Below are 14,608 nucleotides of genomic sequence, written 5' to 3'. Positions count from 1 at the left end.
TCTCTGTGTTTGTGTGTGTTTATGTGTTTGTGTGTCTGTGTTTCTGTCTGTCTGTGTTTGTGTCTGTGTGTGTCTGTGTGGGTATGTGTTTGTGTGTCTGTGTTTCTGTGTGTCCGTGTTTGTGTCTGTGTGTGTCTTTGTGTGTGTCTGTGTGTGTGTGTTTATGTGTTTGTGTGTCTGTGTTCCTGTGTGTCTGTGTGTGTGTGTGTGCATGCCATTTTTCTTTGTTCTGGACTGAAATCCATGGGGACAACTCTGTAGCTGATGAGAATAGAATGCTCCAAGATTGCACACAGACACATGTGCTACACTTTACAGACGTTTCTCTAATACCTGACAAGTGAAGGGATGACTCTTCTCGAACACAGAAGGATTCAGAGTTTCCATAACTCTCTCATAAGGCCAGCAGAAAGTGGGGGTGTGGTCAGGAGACAGGAGGTGTATGAATCGCTGAGTCAGAGAGACAGCTGCTGCCATTTAATTCTTGAGAAAACATTACCAGGCAGTAAACACCTCATGACTGTTTCCAACACACTAGATCCTCTGGAGACTGTGCGTCTGGAAAGGGGAGCCATTTCTTCCATTATTGTGCAAAGTAAGATCAATTTTTTTTACCTAAGTAAGTACATTAATTAGTTGAAATTCAAAATTTTTTAAATTCCAAAACATATTTAAGGATTCACTCATGGGATGGTGGGCCCACATTTCCTGACTCTGTAATTCTTCACAGAGAATAAGAATATAAGAAAGACACGGGTTTCTATGTATGTTTGTACTACACCAGATGAATTTAATAAATATACCATTTCCTAACAGTGGAAACAGTGTCTGACTTTATTTTGGGGGGCTCCAAAATCACTGCAGATGGTGATTGCACCCATGAAATTAAAAGACGCTTACTCCTGGGAAGAAAAGTTATGACCAACCTAGATAGTATATTCAAAAGCAGAGACATTGCTTTGCTGATTAAGGTCCGTCTAGTCAAGGCTATGGTTTTTCCAGTGGTCATGTATAGATGTGAGAGTTGGACTGTGAAGAAGGCTGAGCCCCAAAGAATTGATGCTTTTGAACTGTGGTGTTGGAGAAGACTCTTGAGAGTCCCTTGGACTGCAAGGAGATCCAACCAGTCCATTCTGAAGGAGATCAGCCCTGGGTGTTCTTTGGAAGGAATGATGCTAAAGCTGAAACTCCAGTACTTTGGCCACCTCATGTGAAGAGTTGACTCATTGGAAAAGACTCTGATGCTGGGAGGGATTGGGGGCAGGAGGAGAAGGGAACGACAGAGGATGAGATGGCTGGATGGCATCATGGACTCGATGGACGTGAGTCTGAGTGAACTCCGGGAGCTGGTGATGGACAGGGAGGCCTGGTGTGCTGAGATTCATGGGGTCGCAGAGTCAGACATGACTGAGTGACTGAACTGAACTGAACTGCAATATACCACAAATAGAAATGTAACTTTATGTTTTATTTATTTATAAATACAGAAATAAATTTCCATAAAACTTGCAATATAAACTTATCAATATTATATCATTAAAAATGGATACATGGTTGAGTGTTATCAATAGCTACTGTAATAACAGTGTGTAGTTGTACTTATATATATATATTTAATGTTTAATTAATCATGCAACCATGAAATTGAAAGAAGCTTACGCCTTGGAAGGAAAGTTATGACCCACCTAGATAGCATATTGAAAAGCAGAGACATTACTTTGCCAACAACGGTCCATCTAGTCAAGGCTATGGCTTTTTCAGTGGTTGTGTATGGATGTGAGAGTTGGACTGTGAAGAAAGCTGACTGCCAAAGAATTGATGCTTTTGAACTGTGGTGTTGGAGAAGACTCTTGAGAGTCCCTCGGACTGCAAGAAGATCTAACCAGTCCATCCTAAAGGACATCAGTCTTGGGTGTTCATTGGAAAGACTGATGCTAAAGCCAAAACTCCAATACTTTGGCCACCTCATTCAAAGAGTTGGAAAAGACCGTGATGCTGGGAGGGATTGGGGGCAGGAGGAGAAGGGGACAACAGAGGATGAGATGGCTGGATGGCATCACTGACTGGATGGGCATGAGTTTGGGTGAACTCCGGGAGTTGGTGACGGACAGGGAGGCCTGGCGTGCTGTGATTCATGGGGTCGCAAAGAGTCGGACACGACTGAGTAGCTGAACTGATCTGAACTGATTCATGTATAGTTGTGAGATTGACATTATAAGATGTACACAAGCATACAAGTCATTTACTTGACTTATCTAATTTATGAATAAATACTAGGACTTCTGTGAGGGCCCAGTGGTAAAGATTCCACCTGCCAAGGCAGGGGACATGGGTTTCATCCCAGGCCGGGGAAAAGTCCGCTTACCTTGGGACACCTCAGCCCATATGCCATAAATACCGAGCCCAAGTGCAGCAACTACGGAATTCCACAATTTGGAGTCCAGCCTCCAAAACAAGCTAAGCTACACAATGAACAGCCAGTGCACCGCAACTAGAGAGAAGTCCCCACTTGCTGCAAGTACCAAAGGTCTGCATGCTCAACAAAGACCCAGAGCTGCCGCGTGTGAACAAATACATGTTTGTATAGTTTCCAAGGACTTCCCCAGTGGCTCAGACAGTAAAGCGTCTGTCTACAAAGCGGGAGACCTGGGTTCGATCCCCGGGTCGGGAAGATCTGCTGGAGAAGGAAATGGCAACCCACTCCAGGACTATTGCCTGGAAAATCCCATGGACATCCACTCGTGTGTCACATACCTGAATGTATCAATATATTAAAGGCAGCTGTACATAACTTTACACATATGGAATACTGCCTAGGGCGGATGAATACTGCCATGACCTGTCATGCCTTATGCTGTATACAGGTATTGAGCTATTTCCTCCGAATCTCCTAAAGGAGACAGAGGGATGCTGAGACACACTTTCCTTGTCACTGCAGGAGCATGCAGGCCAACAGATAACGAGGTCCCGGGACAAGCAGGGTTCTAGAACATTCTAAAGATGAGCCAGAAGCAGTGAGAGGAACAACAAGGTGCTTCTGCACAGCACAGGGAACTATATTCAATGTCTCATACCGATCTATAACGGAACACACTCTGAAAAACACTAGACGTTGTCTATATGTGTAACTGAGTTACTGGGGCATGGCAGAAACTAACACAACAGTGGAAATCAATGATACTTTCATTTTGTTTTTATAAAGTGGTAAGAGGAAGCCAGGAGGGCATCAGTAAATCTCAGTACAACAACAACAACAACAAAAAAAAACTGCAGGGCTCGGCTCCCAGCATGGTGTGTCTTCCTGCCACACACACACACATCTCAGGATCCCACCAGCCATGTGGTGACCTGTCGTCAGCAAGACACATGGTAACCTGAGGTCAGTGGGCGCTCTCACCCTGCAGGGATCCAGGGGCAGGGGTGCAGAACTGGAGTCCAGAACCACCACAGTGCATTCCTCCTGCTACCTTATGTCTCAGATGAAACGCCACTCCCCTGCTGTGTCTCATCAGAAGTTGGTATTCTCGAGACACAAGTCTACCACCACCTGGAAGCTTAGCAACACAGCTCACACCATGCCCAAGGTGCCCTTTGTTCAGAATCCAGGTAAACATGCTTCACCATGTCACTTCCTGCTTCAACATTTTTAGCAATCTCCAAGGAGTAAAAAAAAACAAACAAATCTTACATGACTGTTGTCTTGAAATTCAACAATACTGACTCAGGGACTGTCTTCGTGGTCTAGCAGTTAAGACTCCACCTTCTAAAGCACAGAATGCTGAGTTCCATCCACTGTCGGAGAACCAAGATCATGGGTGGCCTGGGGCAACTAAGAGTCCACATAGCAAAAAAAAAAAAAAAATGATGCCAACCTAACTTTCAGGCCAAATACCCACATTTCTGCTTAAGGCCACACTGTTCATCCTTCCGTATTTATTTATTCATTTATTTATTTTCATCCTTCAAATAGTTTAATCTAAATAGTTTCTTCCGTTTAATCCAAACAGTTTTTTAATTAATCCAAACAGTTTCTTCCTCTTTACTTTCTGGCTTTTGGTATTTAATACAAATAGTTTCTTCCTCTTTACTTTCTCGCTTTTGGTAATGTATTCATCTTTGTGTTCTACATTTATCTACCTCATAACATTTTATAATGCAATTTTCTCAATTGTTTCATAAATAGACTACAGATCCGTTGAGGAAAGTTCATAGTAAGTAAGTAACTCAAAGTTGCTCAGATCTGTCTGACTATCTGCAACCCTATGGACTATACAGTCCATGGAATTCTCCAGGCCAGAATACTGGAGTGGGTAGCCTTTCCCTTCTCCAGGGGATCTTCCCAACTCAGGAATCGAACCCAGGTCTCCTGGATTGCAGGCGGATTCTTTACCAACTGTGCTATGAGGGAAGCCCAAGGACAGTTTATCTGAAATAAAGCATTTCTCAGTTAGTTGCAATATTTCAAAGCACTTACATTATGCTCGACAGAGGATGAGATGGTTAGAGGGCATCACCAACTCAATGGACAGCAGTTTGGGTAAACTCCAGGAGCTGATGATGGACAGGGAGGCCTGGTGTGCTGTGGTTCATGGGGTGGCAAAGAGTCGGACACGACTGAGTGACTGAACTGAGCTGAACTGACATTATGCTGGCAAGGAAAACGGTAACTTTTAGTCTTTATGTGGGACAGCATAGAATTTGTCTTCTCTGTCACCGTTCACCACCACTGCTGAGAGCACCTCATTTATTTTCAGGGACTCCAGCCCTCAGCTCCACTCTCTGAACGTATGCCTGGTTCTAACATCATTCTTTCATTTGCTCTTGTCTAAAAGGGGCAGTTCATAAATACATTTTGAAAATTTGGCAATAGGAACTGTTTCATGGCCTGCTACACATCAACTCCAAACTACTGTAAATAATAATAAAAATAATGTCATTTAGGTGTCTATGTGGGTTCCTATTCCCCAAGTTATTTTGCTAGAAGAGTCTATGGGAACAGGTGTACCTGGCAGTCTATAACTCTGAGCTCTCAGGTATCTGCACCGCATAAAAATGAAATAAAAAGCTGAGTATGGATAGGTGGCAGGTCACAGAAGAAATGCAGCCAAAACCAAAACTTACTAAATGACAATGCAGCTTTGCTGACTGAAGTAGACAGTATTGTGTGGACAGACACAAGTTCAGGTGTTAATTATAAAACCCTCTTTCATTCTGTGCATAAGACTAATGGAAGAGACATTACTCAAAGCCTTTGCAATACAAACAGGCTTCTTATTGAATGAAAGGAAGGTTTACACAAATGCTCTTAAATATAATAATAAAAAGGGTGACCCATAAAAAGTGTGACCAGGGAGACAGACCACTAAAAGTTTCAAGAATTTAAAGTGAAATAGCTGCAGTATAAATAATGAAAGTGTCAGTCAGCAAACAGGAAACGTGAGCCACTAAAAAATACTTTATCTTCAAAAACTATTTTCAAGGTCTTTCTCCCAGTTGACAATATATCCGTCTGATACTAGAGAACAGGGATCTATGGCATGCTGACCATGGCCATGAAATTAAAAGACACTTGCTCCTTCAAAGAAGAGCTATGAAAAATGTAGGTAGTGTGTTAAAAAGGAGACACATTACTTTGCCAACAAACATCTGTGTAATCAAAGCTATGGCTTTTCCGGTATGGCTGTGAGAGTTGGACCAAAAAGAAAGCTGAGCACTGAAGAACTGATGCTTCTCAACTGTGGTGTTGGAGAAGACTCTTCAGCGTCCCTGCAACTGCAAAGAGATCCAACCAGTCCATCCTAAAGGAAATCAATCCTGAATATTTATTGGAAGGACTGATGCCAACACTGAAGCTCCAATATTTTGGCCACTGTATGCGAAGAGCCAACTCATTGGAAAAGACCCTAATGCTTGGAAAGATTGAAGGCAGGAGGAGAAGAGGACAACAGAGGATGAAATGGTTGGATGGCATCACCAACTCAACAGACATGAGTATGAGCAACCTCTGGGAGATGGTGAAGGACAGGAAAGCCTGGGGTGCTGAGTTCCATGAGGCAAAAAGTTGGACACAACTGAGGGCCTGAACAATACAATAGCAACAGGACTGAGTTTAATCAGTGTGCACCAGTGTACTCTTAAAGTTTTCCGGGAGTTAAAGAGTAGGAAGGTGCAATCAAAAAGTAAAAGGCACTCACGATTTTAATAATAAACAAGTGAAGGAACACATCTGTCTCATCCATCACATAGTTGCCCTGTGTGAGTGTTGAGAGTGAGATAAAAACATTTAAAAGCTATGTTCTAAGTGAATGACAAGTAAACGTGATATATTATTAATTATAGTCACCATACTGTTCATTACCTCTTTCTTTAAATCACAGGATCTCTTCAGGGAATTGTAACTAAACAAAAACACTGATAGCTCAGTCGGAAAAGAATCTGCCTGCAATGCAGGAGACCCGGGTTCAATTTCTGGATCAGGAAGATCCCCTGGAGAAGGGAATAGCAACCCATTCCAGTATGCCTTCTCAGAAAACCCAATGGACAGAGGAGCCCTGTGGGTTGTGGGTTACAGTCCATGGGGTTGCAATAGTCGGACACTACTGAGCGGCTAAATAAAAACAACAAAGGATTCATTTAAGTCAATAAAGCTTTGTGTTTGAAACTGGGTATCTGCTTATGTGGAGGACTCTGCAAGTCTCAAGCATTTTCTCAATGATTATTTGTTTTAGGTTCAAAACGTAGCAAACATAATGCCTTGCTCTTTAGATAGCTCCCTGGGAAAATCAGCAGAAAAACATAATACTGTAAGGATCTATACGTGGATGAGCAATCTTATATTCACAGGTTTGTGAACTGTGAACACTTAATGCTTATGACACAAACTTGTTGCAGGCTAGTCATATGACCCTCATTTTTCAATGGTCTAATTTACTGCTGTCTCAAACACAAATAAAGAATGGGGGACAACAAATGAAAACAAAAATGAAACCTGTGCCAGGAAAAAAGAGACATAAATATACACACAGATGGATTTTGCATTAAAGTACAAGGGAAATTCAGTGGAAAATAATAAATTTGTGGAGCAAAGTTGTTGTGAAAACTGGATATACATTTGCCAGAAAAAAAAAATAAAAAAGAACTTCATTCATCACTCCGTGTTTTAGAAGTAGCACAGAGAGATTTATAGACTTATATGTAAGACCTAGAGCAAGAAGCACTCTAGAGGTAAAGCAAGGTGGAAGCTCTGTGACCTTAAAACTAAGGTTACTGATTAGAAAATACACCTAGGCAGATTCACTCACTGGGAACAGTACGATAGTAACCTGATCTTGATCAACACAGAAATGTTTACAAACTTCAGGGATACCCTTAAGGAAAGATAAGAGAAGCCTGTGGCTGGAAGGGTGAAAAATATTTGCACATCTTCTATCTGAAAAAAAAAGGACTTGTATCCAAAATACATTAACAATCTCCAACCTTTAAAATAAGGAAACACATTACCTATTAGGTAATGACCAAATAACTTGCAGAGACACTTAACCAGAGAAAATAGACAAACGGGAAGTACAGACATTATAAGATGTCCCACATCTTTATTTCTTTAAGAGATGGAAGTTACAACTGTAACTAGATCCCATTATGCACTTATTATGATATCTGAAAGGAAAGCAACTGGTTACACCAAGTCCTGGCAAAAATCTGGAACGAACATAGTTCCACTTACTGTTGGTTCAGTTCAGTTCAGTTCACTCGCTCAGTCGTGTCCGACTCTTTGCGACCCCATGAATCACAGCACACCAGGCCTCCTTGTCCATCACCAGCTCCCGGAGTTCACTCAGACTTGCGTCCATCGAGTCAGTGATGCCATCCAGCCATCTCATCCTCTGTCGTCCCCTTCTCCTCTTGCCCCCAATCCCTCCCAGCATCAGAGTCTTTTCCAATGAGTCAACTCTTCGCATGAGGTGGCCAAAGTACTGGAGCTTCAGTGTTAGCATCATTCCTTCCAAAGAACACCCAGGGCTGATCTCCTTCAGAATGGACTGGTTGGATCTCCTTGCAGTCCAAGGGACTCTCAAGAGTCTTCTCCAACACCACAGTTCAAAAGCATCAATTCTTCAGTGCTCAGCCTTCTTCACAGTCCAACTCTCACATCCATACATGACCACTGGAAAAACCATAGCCTTGACTAGATGGACCTTAGTCGGCAAAGTAATATCTCTGCTTTTGAATATGCTATCTAGGTTGGTCATAACTTTTCTTCCAAGGAGTAAGATTTCATGGTTGCAATCACCATCTGCAGTGATTTTGGAGCCCAAAAAATAAAGTCTGACACTGTTTCCACTGTTTCTCCATCTATTTCCCATGAAGTGATGGGACCGGATGCCATGATCTTCGTTTTCTGAATGTTGAGCTTTAAGCCAACTTTTTTGCTCTCCTCTTTCACTTTCATCAAGAGGCTTTTTAGTTCCTCTTCACTTTCTGCCATAAGGGTGGTGTCATCTGCATATCTGAGGTTATTGATATTTCTCCCAGCAATCTTGATTCCAGCTTGTGTTTCTTCCAGTCCAGTGTTTCTCATGATGTACTCTGTATATAAGTTAAATAAGCAGGGTGACAATATACAGCCTTGACACACTCCTTTTTCTATTTGGAACCAGTCTATTGTTTCATGTCCAGTTCTAACTGATGCTTCCTGACCTTGACCTGCATACAGATTTCTCAAGAGGCAGGTCAGGTGGTCTGGTATTCCCATCCCTTTCAGAATTTTCCACAGTTTATTGTGATCCATACAGTCAAAGGCTTTGGCATAGTCAATAAAGCAGAAATAGATGTTTTTTTCTGGAACTCTCTTGCTTTTTCCATGATCCAGCAGATGTTGGTAATTTGATCTCTGGAAGGCATTGAGATCCAGTACTTTGACCCCTAAGTGAGTGTCTACCTAGGAGATAAGATGGCTGAGTTCATGACAAAGAGTTGTTTTTGAACCTGTATCCATCAACATTTGACTGGATAAAAATGGAATAAATCCACACTTTCCCTGGTGGCTCAGAGAGGTAAAGGACGCATATGCAAATACTGGAGGTGTGGGCTCCATCCCTGGGTTGGGAAAGTGCCCCTGGAGGAAGAAATGGCAAGCCACTCCAGTATTCCTTCCTGGGAAATCCCATGGACAGAGGAGCTTGGCAGGATAAAGTCCATGGGGCTGCAAAAGAATTGGACACACTTAGTGGAGAAGGCAATGGCCCCCCACTCCAGCACTCTTGCCTGGAAAATCCCATGGACAGAGGAGCCTGGTGGGCTGTAGTCCATGGGGTCACTAAGAGTCGGAAACCACTGAGCAACTTCACTTTCCACTTTCATGCATTGGAGAAGGAAATGGCAACCCACTCCAGTGTTCTTGCCTGGAGAATCCCAGGGATGGGGCAGTCTGGTGGGCCGCCATCTATGGGGTCGCACAGAGTCAGACACGACTGAAGTGATTTAGCAAGCAAGTGACTAAGCACACACATTACCACTTTGCCCAAGCAAGATAATACTATACAGGAGCAAATGGGAACAGAGTCTACAAAAAATACAGATGATTATTAAAATAAATATGCTACGTGAATGAAGCCAGACACATACACACAGAGAGATTCGATATTTTTTGGAAAATTCTAAAGAACAAATAATTTAATATTTTTTATTAATCTTCATAAACCGGACAGTACCATCTTTAGTTGTAGAATATAAGCTTAAACTGACCTCTTCAATGCTAAACAAATAACATGAGAGTTGGGGCTATGAGTCTTGGACTATTTGTCCCATTTTGGAATGTGAGGATATAAAAGAATATAAGTATCAGTGTCTTTGAAATACCTCATACATCCTGGGAGTTCTCATTTATTCTGAAGGCAAATGTCCAGATCTACCTAAGCTTCCCTTAAAATTAATCTCTTTAAAAACCAAAGATTGCAAAAAATGCTCAGCTGCCAACCAGGATAAAAGATGATGCCTACGTAATCAAAGTCTAGGGATTAACCACTGTTTGATCATTATGTTATTCACCAAGAGACCCATCTTTTAAGAAGTGGGACCAATTCACAAACTCTAACAACTGACACACCCTGAGCTTCTCTAGAAGAAGGACCACAAGGGTCACAAGATGAAGACTATGTTCCTGACTCTTCTCCTTGGTCTGGTTTGTGCTGCCCAGGAAGCTCCAGCTGAGCTAGATCCCTCAGAGGTACCCAAATTCAGCTGATCTGGGAGAAGGTCTTGGTTCTGTGTGTGTGTGAGAGAGAGAGATAGCCTTGTCTACATGTATGAGTAGATTGCATAGATATACCATGGTCCACCTATCTGCATGAGCATAATACATCCCTCTGTCTTTCTTCTCTCTGTATTTTTTTTCATCTTATTTTTCTGTACGTGAAAAAAAAAAAGTTACTATGCTATCATTCAGGGAGCTAAGAACTGTCATGGTTTTCATTGTTGCTGCTTTTGCTAATTTAAGAAACTCAAATTCTATGCGTTCTGCTCAGATATGAATGATTATTTCATTTCATATTCTTCTGCAAGGCAGGGTGTAGAATCCTACTTGACCTAATAACATTGAATTTACTTCTCTTCTGAGGTAAATGCAGAGGCAAATATTGTGTTGGGTGTTGGTAAGAATCCAGTGAAAAGACTGAGTGATGTTTATGGAGACAGACTTCTTAGGGATGGCGGAGGCTGGTGGGCTGCCATCTGTGGGGTTGTACAGAGTTAGCAGCAGCAGCAGCAGCAGACTTCTTAGATTACAGGAGACTGGCACACCATTTCCACAGCTACAGATAACGAGCAGAAGATTGAGGAAGGAGGCCTCCTGGGGGCATACGTCCGTTGGATTGAATGTACTGACAGTTGCGAAGAGCTCTCCATTAAATGTTATGCCAAGCAAGCACAATCTGCCTAAACTGAGAACAATGAGACAGTTGACTTCTGATACCGGGCCTGGTCGACAATGTGCAGAGAACGGTGTAAGTCATGGTTGTGAAGCTGAATGTGTGACCTCTATCGATGGAAGGGTGCCCTCAAGCGCTGGGGAACAGACGGTGACCAAGAAACATCTTGTCTGTTTGTTTTTCAGGCTTTAAGAGGCATGCATGTTACTTAACGTAGTTGCAAAGAGAGAAGGGGATGTTTACGTCCTAAGACGTGAATATGCGAGCTCTGCCGATGTGTGCATCTTCTCAAGCATGTTAGTTGCTCAGCTGTGTCTGATTCTGCGACCCCATGGACTCTAGCCCGCCAGGCGCCTCTGTCCAAGGGATTCTGCCAGGCAAGAATACTAGAGTGGGTTGTCTTTTCCTACTCCAGGGGATCTTCCCAACCTAGGGATTGAACTCACGTCTCTTGCATCTCCAGCAACGGTAGGCAGATTCTTTACTACTGAGCCACCTGAGAAAGCCTTTATTTAACCATCAAGATCAAATTTTCTTTAACTAACGAAATCCTTCAAATATGAACAGTTCGTCTTTAGCATGTTGAAGAAGTAGAAACTGATTCATTTATATCTCACAGATAAGTATGAGAATAGTTAAAATGACAGCAAAAATTTCACACTAATTTTTTAAAATTATTATTTTTTAAACATAAATTTATTTATTTAAATCGGAGGTTAATTACTTTACAATATTATAGTGGTTTTGCCATATATCAACATGGTAATTTTTAAATAATTTGAAAGCAAAAGGTGCACTGGACAGACCTTGATCTCTATAGTTTACAATACTAGAAATAAATGTCAGATACCAACACTATAGTAATAAGCAATGAAAAGCCTATATAATTGATTTTCATGGGAAAAAAATGTACAATGGAACATTCTAACCTTGGTCCGAGGCATGTTTTTCAATTTCACGTGTGGACATGTGGACACAGGACCTAATTAGGAAACCTTTCAGAATATATATCTCCAACATTTGGCAATAGCCTCATTTATACCTCTCTGATTACCACTGTACCAGAAGGTAACTTTGATTTAGCTGTTAATTTTATTTTCACATGACCTCCTTCAATTCATGACGGTACTTGTAAATGCGGTCAAAAAATTCCTGAAACTTTAACAGTCAGCTCTTGTGAGCTGGTATGAGATAGCTGATGGGCAAAACCTAGTACAGTTTCAATAAGCAACTTTGCTATCATTCACAGATTGTTCAGTCTAGGAGACTGGAAGTCTTTACTGTCTTAAGAAGAGGGGTGTGTAGAGAAAGCTTTGCTAGTTCAGTAGCTGTTTTAACTGGTATTAACAACACATCACTAGAAATGCCAGTGAGATAGAGGCCACCATCCGAGCAAAGAATGATGACCGCATGCGAAGAATAAGACATGTCCATCAGGAAAGAAGTTAATCACACTGAGGTTTTGAACTTTTTTTCCTGTCATAGATATGGGTTCAGATTTTCAAACTGATTCATATATCAGACAACGTGTTAGCAATCTATGGTGAAAACTTTGATGGAGTGAAGACCAAAAAAGTGACTTGACTCCTCGGTACATTTTTGTAGCTTATTCTATGCAAATTAACTATGTTCATATTATCAATATTTTTATACTAAGGACACAAGTCCTTATACTAAGGACACCTTATAGTTTATTAGGCACAGTACAGAAGACATGAGTTTACACATGAGAATTCAGACATGATGTGACATGAACCAGGAACGCAGAAAGGTTGTCTACTAGAAAACTGAAGAAATGCATCCACTGGGGATTCTACCATATGACTTTTTAAAAAAATTAGATACACTTACCCAGGGGGTGGAATGAAATATTCCAGGATGTTTCATGGGTTTCTTGCTAAATATCACATATTGGAGTTGCCGGGTATGGACACTAAAGTGAACTAAGGTTTAAACTTTGAGTTCACAGACTCACAGGTCCCGGCCATGACTGCATTCATTTTGAATATAAATGCTTAACTTTTTTCTTTTCTTTTTTTTTTTTTTGGTCACAATCACTAAAATAACACCTGACACCTGAACCCTGCTGCTGCTAAGTCACTTCAGTCGTGTCTGACTCTGTGTGACCTTATAGACAGCAGCCCACCAGGCTCCTCCGTCCCTGGGATTCTCCAGGCAAGAACACGGGAGTGGGTTGCCATCTCCTTCTCCAATGCATGAAAGTGAAAAGTGAAAGTGAAGTCACTCAGTCATGTCCAACTCTTAGCAACCCCATGGACTGCAGCCCACCAGGCTCCTCCATCCATGGGATTCTCCAGGCAAGAGTACTGGAGTGGGGTGCCATTGCCTTCTCCGGACACCTGAACCCAAACCTCCACAAATAATGACTGGATCACATAGAATCCTTCAAATGCAATGTGGTCAAGCATGGGACTCACTCTGCCATCTGGCCAACCACAAAGTTCAATAACAGGACTTTTTATCCTTTCTGATATTATATGCACATTTGGGGTGGATGGGGCTTGTATCTGGTCTCTGAGGATGACAGAACCTGAGTTATTCTCTGAGTAGCATGTACAATGAGATAAGCGTGCTTGGTGAAAACTCCAAATATTTTCCCCCCCATTCATTTCAACATTGCTTTCAGTTGCTACGTTGTGTCTGACTATTACGGCTCCATAGACTCCAGCATGCAACGTTCCTCTACCCTCCACTATCTCCCAGAGATTGCTCAAACTCATGTACGCTGAGGCACTGATGCTATCTATCCATCTTAATTGATTAAGGTCAAGGAAAATCCCAGAGACAGAATTCTATGATATAGACAACATGGACAGAAGAGTTAGTTAGGCTTGGGAGGAATTCTGAGTCTCACTTCACTGTATAAACATAAGGAACTTGTTTTGAGTCATACCTGAATGGTCTAGTGGTTTTCCCTATTTCTTCCATTTAAGTCTGAATTTTGCAATCAGGAATTCATGATCTGAGCCACAATCAGCTCCTGGTCTTGTTTTTGCTGATTTTACAGAACTTCTCCATCTTTGGCTGCAAAGAATATAATCAATCTGATTTTGGAATTGACCATCTGGTGATGCCCATGTGTAGAATCTTCTCTTGTGTTGTTGGAAGAAGGTGTTTGCTATGACCTGTGTGTTCTCTTGGCAAAACTCTGTTAGCTTGTGCCCTGCTTGATTTTGATCTCCAAGGCCAAATTTGCCTGTTACTCCAGATTATTTCTTGACTTCCTACTTTTGCATTCCAGTCCCCTATAATGAAAAGGACATCTTTTTAGGGTGTTAGTTCTAGAAGGTCTTGTAGGTCTTCCTAAAACTGTTCAACTTTAGCTTCTTCAGCATTACTTGGATGACTTCAGCATTAGACTTGGATGACTGTGACACTGAATAGTTTGCCTTGGAAACGAACAGAGATCATTCTGTTGTTTTGAGATTGCATCCAAGTACTGCATTTCAGACTCTTTTGTTGACTATGAGGTTACTCCACTTCTTCTAAGTGACTCTTGCCCATGGTAGTAGATATAATGGTCATCTGAATGAAATTACCAATTCTGTACCATTTCAGTTCACTGATTCTTAATGACGATATTCACTCTTGCCATCTCCTGTTTGACCACTTCCAATTTGCCTTGATTCCTGGACCTAACATTCCAGTTTCATATGCAATAT

This window comes from Oryx dammah, unplaced genomic scaffold, assembly GCF_014754425.2.
Source record: "Oryx dammah isolate SB20612 unplaced genomic scaffold, SCBI_Odam_1.1 HiC_scaffold_23, whole genome shotgun sequence".
Classification (NCBI taxonomy): domain Eukaryota; kingdom Metazoa; phylum Chordata; class Mammalia; order Artiodactyla; family Bovidae; genus Oryx; species Oryx dammah.
Note: the sequence above shows the minus strand (reverse complement) of the source record.